Source organism: Notechis scutatus, chromosome 3, assembly GCF_049901735.1.
Source record: "Notechis scutatus isolate UNSWTSFEM ecotype Mainland chromosome 3, rNotScu1.2, whole genome shotgun sequence".
NCBI lineage: Eukaryota > Metazoa > Chordata > Lepidosauria > Squamata > Elapidae > Notechis > Notechis scutatus.
Window position 1 is genome coordinate 177,042,081 of NC_142011.1, and position 6,510 is coordinate 177,048,590.

At 34.3% G+C, this 6,510-nt stretch overlaps 1 long non-coding RNA gene across 1 annotated transcript; it reads left to right on the forward strand.

Annotated features, from left to right (window-relative positions):
- The first annotated feature begins 4,842 nt into the window (after window positions 1–4,842).
- LOC148131496 (uncharacterized) lies at window positions 4,843–5,508 on the forward strand. The gene is made up of 2 exons (XR_015748378.1): window positions 4,843–4,953; window positions 5,129–5,508. It is a non-coding gene; the product is annotated as an uncharacterized LOC148131496 (long non-coding RNA).
- The last annotated feature ends 1,002 nt before the right edge of the window (window positions 5,509–6,510 follow it).

The following is a 6,510-nucleotide window of genomic DNA, read 5'->3' on the forward strand; positions in this document are numbered from 1 at the left end:
AAATCCAATACACTTAAGTTGATCAGATACAAAGTTTAAGTACAGTTAGCTTGGAGGAAAAAAAACGGGGAAAAAAAACAGTGATGTGTGGTCTCAGCTTCTGCATCTGGAAATAAAGAGCAGTGGAATATGAAGACAAACAGCAATGAAATCTATGGGGGGGGTAGAGGGACAATCAATTGTCTCTATTGGCAGTCAGGACCAATTTTTGTGTTCTTTGGCCCTATTTAAATGACCTTCGTTTTAATCTCATTTTAGAGGCTTATTTCAAGCAAGAATAGAAATGGGATTATAAGAGTAAAGCAACCATGTTCAGGTTCTGATGAGATGTGCATTTTAAATTGGCTGATGTTAAAATTCTGTGTTAAATTCTAAACAGCAGGCTAACAATCAGGGCACTCATTATAGCAGACTATTCCATATCATATGGAAGAATTTCAAAGTTAGTGTGTTGTAAATGCAAAACTGTGTCTGACCCTTATTGAGAAAGAAGCAGTAACAGGGTCATTTGCTTTTTGAGCCTTGTTAGATCCTGAATTCAAGCCTTTCTAAAAGGGGCTATTCAGATTCAGTTTCCGCAGGATGCTTCAAAGGTGTCAGTAGTGCATCTTTGAAGTTTTCTCCTAAATTAAGCAACGAAGGACTTGAGGGGAAAAATGATCTATGAAATGAATCAGATTCAAGGTTTTATGTATATTTCGCACCTCATAAAGCTCTGTTTCTTATTAAACATATAAAATGCCATTACTAACTTCCTAATTTGCTCCTTTGCTGATACAGCTTAATTGTAGTAGCAAAATTCAACAGTTGTAAATATGAAATAAAAATGTAAAGCTATACTTGGTCTCATTATAGGTATCACAATCTGAAAAATATTCACTTTTTTAAAGCAAAAACTTCTAGATTTTAACATACTGGTAGAGATTAACAAAATTGCCTGTTTCATCTCCCAAAAAGAAAACAAACCCTCAAAGTGGATGTAGATTTAAGATGCAATCAATAAAGTCATTAACATTTAAGCAGTTTCGCTGTTCATGGAATTGAAATTCTAAATGATAATCTTTCCATGTACCTTGCTTTGTCAGTAGAAGGCCTCTTCAGTAATTCTGAATTCTCCCCTTCTGCTACTCACTTTCAATAGTACATTTTTAACTCAATGTCATTCCTAACATTTCCAGTTACTCATTCAGATTATACAAAACTTTGGATCTTAAACCTAATGAGTGACAAAGCAAATATATATTTGCATATACACAAATAAATTCAGTGGGATATACTCCTGATAAGTTTGTTAGGTCTGGAACAAGAAATTGCTATTTTCTTTTCTTTTTAGAAAATGACATAGAATAAGGTGACATTAAAAATGTAGCATGTTCCTCTATCATTCACAATATACAGTATTTGAATGTAGTAGTGGTTATGGTTCATCAGTTAATGAAGGAAAACATGTTCATCAGTTTCAAAATCATGATCTACATTTATATAATGATACATATTATAAAATAAGTATCTCCTACAAAATAAAAATCTCCTGTTTTTAAAGAAAAAAAGAAAATAACCCACTGGAATAGACGAATCCTCTTATCTTTCATAATTATAATAGATTATACTAGCATTCAAAATAAATTATAATCAGAACAAATATAACTTCTGTATTTTCATGATTGTATAATTATAAAGATTATGTCTACAATTTTATAGTTTGAAAAAATCTAATTCTTAAATTACACAGTTAATTATCAAGATCAGTGTCATGATCATTGTTCAGCAAAGTAGCCAATTTATAAGAACTATGTTTAACATCTCAATAATTGAACCTGATGTGGGATTTATCACCTAAGTGTAAAAGTTATCAATAATAATTGACTGAATCTTTAAGAGGCAACATATCCAAGTTCAGTTCATACAATAAAGATGCTGGAGAGTGATAGTGATTTAAGTCTTGAGTTCAATGTGTCATAGCCTCCTTGACATCACTTTATTTTTTAACCATCATCCAGTGGACCGTATAAGATATATAAGGGTTGGTGGCTTCAGCTGCTTAAATTTATGTGTGAAATCTCTTGCTGAATTGTCTCATAATTGAGTTTTTAAAATAGATTTTCTTGGCTAACCACAACTGCAATTGTGTTTTGTAATGAAGTTTAAACTGTTATGAAACACACAAACCCTGAGAAAGAATTTAAAGGAAAACAGAACATGGTGAGGTATTAATAACAGATAAATATATTTAAAGAATGCCTAATAGGAAAGCAAATTTTAGAAAATCTCATATAATCTTTTTCACGTATTACAAGAGTAACATTGCAATCACTTCATACTTTACTTTCATTCACTAATTCACTTCAGATGTATTTATCTATTGTTTATCTAGGAAAGTGACTTCTGTAGAAATATAACAGTGAACTAATTTTATTATTGGAGCAGTTAATTCACCAACGATGTAATCATATGAGATGCAAGTTTAATTGAGATCAGTGGTTTTATCTTATCTCCAGGCTGTATGTATGTATGTATGTATGTACGTACGTATGTGTGTGTGTATATATTTCGGCAGATTATATATATATAATCTCTATCTCTATTGATATCTCTCTGTGTCTATCTATCTATCTATCTATCTATCTATCTATCTATCTATCTATCTATCTATCAATATCATCCATCATCTATATATATTTGTTATGAGAAAGATCCATTAAGCATTATAACTTTTACTTCTGAATAGACTTTAAGAGTAAGTGACAAATATATTTGTTTGTTTTACTCTTATTAGAGAATAGTGAAATGCCTATCCACCTAAAACTTTAGTCTGATTAATTTCCCAGAGTTACTTGTGTTTAGCAGAATCTGAAATGTTGCAGCTTTAATTGCTCCCATTGAATCTGCTGGTTCGTCAACATTTCCCTTCTTTAAGGTATTTCATTCCATTATCCTAATCAAATTCCTGCTGATCAAATAAAGATTTCTGGAAGGTTATGTTTAGACAAAGGCAACATGTGACTTCCATTCTGCAATCAAGCTCAACCCATTTTAATACATTAATTATAATACATTTTGTTATGCTGTTAATTAATAAAACCTATAAAACATTTATGATTATATATATATGGGTTTAATGGAGAAAAAGTATGAAGTAAAATGTTGGCATCTATTCTTTAAGTTTATCTTTCCGATATCAAAAAGATTTGCATATTTCTTTTCGCTTTAAGCTAAACATACTTTTAAAAAATATCATATGCAGATACTGTTTGCAAATTCAACTTAAAAGAACAATAAAGTTCTATCATTGACATAGATTTGGATTGAAATTGAAATGAATTCTGTGCAATTGGTTTTTTAAATTCTACATATATTTATATCTGTTAATTTTATGAAATAAGCCAGAAGATCATATTTTGATTCCTAATTAAAACATCAACTGATAATCATTTATTTGATTTAGTATTACATAAATTAAATTCAGTAACACAAGGTACAAGATTAATTGAAAGGGATGCATCATTTAGAAATACAACAGGAGTAGGAACTGAGCATGTTTTATTTTCTTAACAGAATAACAGAGTTGGAAGGGACCTTGGAAGTCTTCTAGTCCAACCACCTGTACAAGCAGGAGAGCCTATACCATTCCAGACAAATAGTTGTCCAGTCTCTTTTTTAAAGCTTCCAGTCATGAAGCACACACAACTTCTGAAGGCAAGCCATTCCACTGATTAATTGTTCTCACACTGCCAGGAAATTCCTCCTTAGTTCTAGGTTGCTTCTCTGCTTGATTTGTTTCCATCCATTGTTTCTTGTCTTATCTTTGGAAAACAGGATGGCCCCTCTTCTTTGTGGCAATCCCTCAAATATTGGAACACTGCTGTAATGTCATCCCTATAAATCCCATTCCTGCAACCATTTTTATATGTTTTGATTCCTAGTCCCCTAATCATCTTTGTTGTTCTTCTCTGCACTCTTACCAGAGTTTCTACATCTTTTTTATAACATGGTGACCAAAACTGAATGCAATATTTTAAATGTGGTCTTACTAAATCTTTATAAAGCAGTACTAGCACTTCATGTGATCTTGATTCTATCCCTCTCTTAATACAATTTAGGCTTGTGTTGGCATTTTGATTTCTGACAAGAAAATAACTTAGTATTGAGAGACTAAAATGGATAAAGTTCTAAAGGGAAATGTTTGAGACTTAACTACATAACTATAGACATACAAGTACATACACTATGGCAATGTTACTTTTAAAACAAGATTTCTTTCAGTTCTCCTCAAGTTTTTTTAAAGGGACTTCCATTGGTCAAATTTTCCACAAGTTTTAGGATTCCTTCCATATTTTTATTTGTGCTATTCTGAATTTTATTGTGGATGGAGGTAGAGGCCTATGCTGTTGTACTTTATGTCATTACTTATTTCTCTTATCACTCTGCACTTTACATGTTTTTTTTTTTTTTTTCATATTTCTGGTTTAAAAAACCCTATTAGGGAAGTTCACTCCTGGGAGTTAACTAAAGTGTGTGAAGCCTTAGAAATCTCCTGCAGACTGTTGAGAAAAATCTTTTGCATCAACTGAAAACATATTTTTTAAAATGGTATATAAATTATTAGATTATTCAACCATAAACCTTGCAAGTATACATATTGGATATTCAAAGAAAGGAAGAGATATGTGCATATCTGTATAGTTTCTAATGTTCCCACTAAAATCCTGCTGCCTTTTTGCAACCAGTGGAGACCAAAATTATCGGTAATTATCATCAATCACTGTGAGCCATATTTGGATGTCGGGCTGAAGGATATAAAAAGGATTTTTCATTTGCTTCCTTTCTACTTAGAGATCAATAGGAAGGGATGGAAAATGTATTGTCATGGTTCTTAATTCAGTTTTTCTCCTTACCAGGAGAATTCTTTCAATAGCTCTTTCATGATTTGAGGAACCACAATGAACATACAAGGTAAAATTACAGCCTCATCTTTTAACTATGTATGTGTCCATGTGCCTGAAAGAAAGACACATATGTGTTCATGAGTCTGAAAGAAATAATACTTTCAAATCAAACTTGGATATGTAGAGTGTTTTCTTCCAATTAATGATAATATTGTCTCTCTCTTGTGTCTCTTTTATCTTAGATCTTCCTTCTTACATTCTGAATATCCAGTTTCCTTCAGACTATCTTCATAAGGAATATTCTCAAATCCCTGTATGATATTAATTATATTGCTCTGAACCTTCACTACTCTGTAAATATCTTTTGAAAACATGGTGCTCAAAATTGTATACAGTATTATGATTATTATTACACTGTTGTTTTGCATGTGCATTGAAAGCTTTTGGACTGGAGACAAATTCCTTGTGTGTTGAATCACTCATGGCCAAAGCTCCGTTCTGTTCCATTACATTCCAAGAGGGGTCTCACCCCAGTAATCTTCACCCTGAGTGCCTTGACTCAAATTACCTAAAACTTTTCCACTTGTGATTTTAGAATTGAATAAATGGAGTTTTTTGCAGTGTATTTTTTTTATCAATTGCTACAAGGAGATAGTGATAATGGCACAAAAAAAGAAGGTGATAGGATTTTTTTTCTTTCCTCAGATTTTTTTTTTAATTGAAGAGATTTCAAAGTAAAATAAAGTTGCACTGGTTTCACCTCTTTTCATATGGTTGAATGCACAATGATTGTGTCACAGCTACCAAAGACACAGGCCAGCAGCTCTGGTTAAAACCACAAGACCTCCCCAAAACACCCAGGAATGGTCCAGGGGAGCACACCAGGCAGAGTCCTCGATGACGGTCTCAGATGAGGGAGAAGCAATGGCAGTAGGGAAGTTCCAGCCAAAGCATGGGGTTGAAACTCCCATCCTCGCAAGGAAGGGTTCACCCTGTGTTCCACAGCAGCCTACTGAAACCTGTGGAAGACTCCAATATGCAGCCTTTTCCTCCATCACCAGGTCCAGCGGGGGGGGGAGGGGTCAAGTATGAAATAGACCAGGTATTAGATCCCCAACTCTGTGGGGGCAAACTACAATACATGGAACAGTGAAAAGGGTATCCCTCCACCAACCCTTGTGGGTGGGAGACCAGGACGTGATGGCCTCACGGTTGCTTAGGAAATTCCACTGGAAATATCTGACAACTCTAAAATGGCCATATAAATATCCTCACAAACTAAAGTGGGGGAATACATGCTGTGCTGCCCTGCCTAATGACTCTGTATCTTGTCTTCCAGGTGCAGTCTTAGTAGGGGGAAACTGCATGTCGAGCCCCGATCTGGGGCTCACCATACCTGGGGGGTGGGGCAGGTGGACATATTCAACCATGAAGCAGCATATAGCCAGGGAAACCAAGGGAGCAACGGGAGTGATAGGCAAGATTGCAGCTGTAGCAGCAGGACTTCTGGGTGCTCACCAACTAACTGCTCACCAGCTGATTGCTTAAGGGTTGGGCCTCTGGTCAGGAGGGAATGCCGCTGTCACTGAAGATGTGAAAGGCCTAAGATGCCCGAGATGTGCTT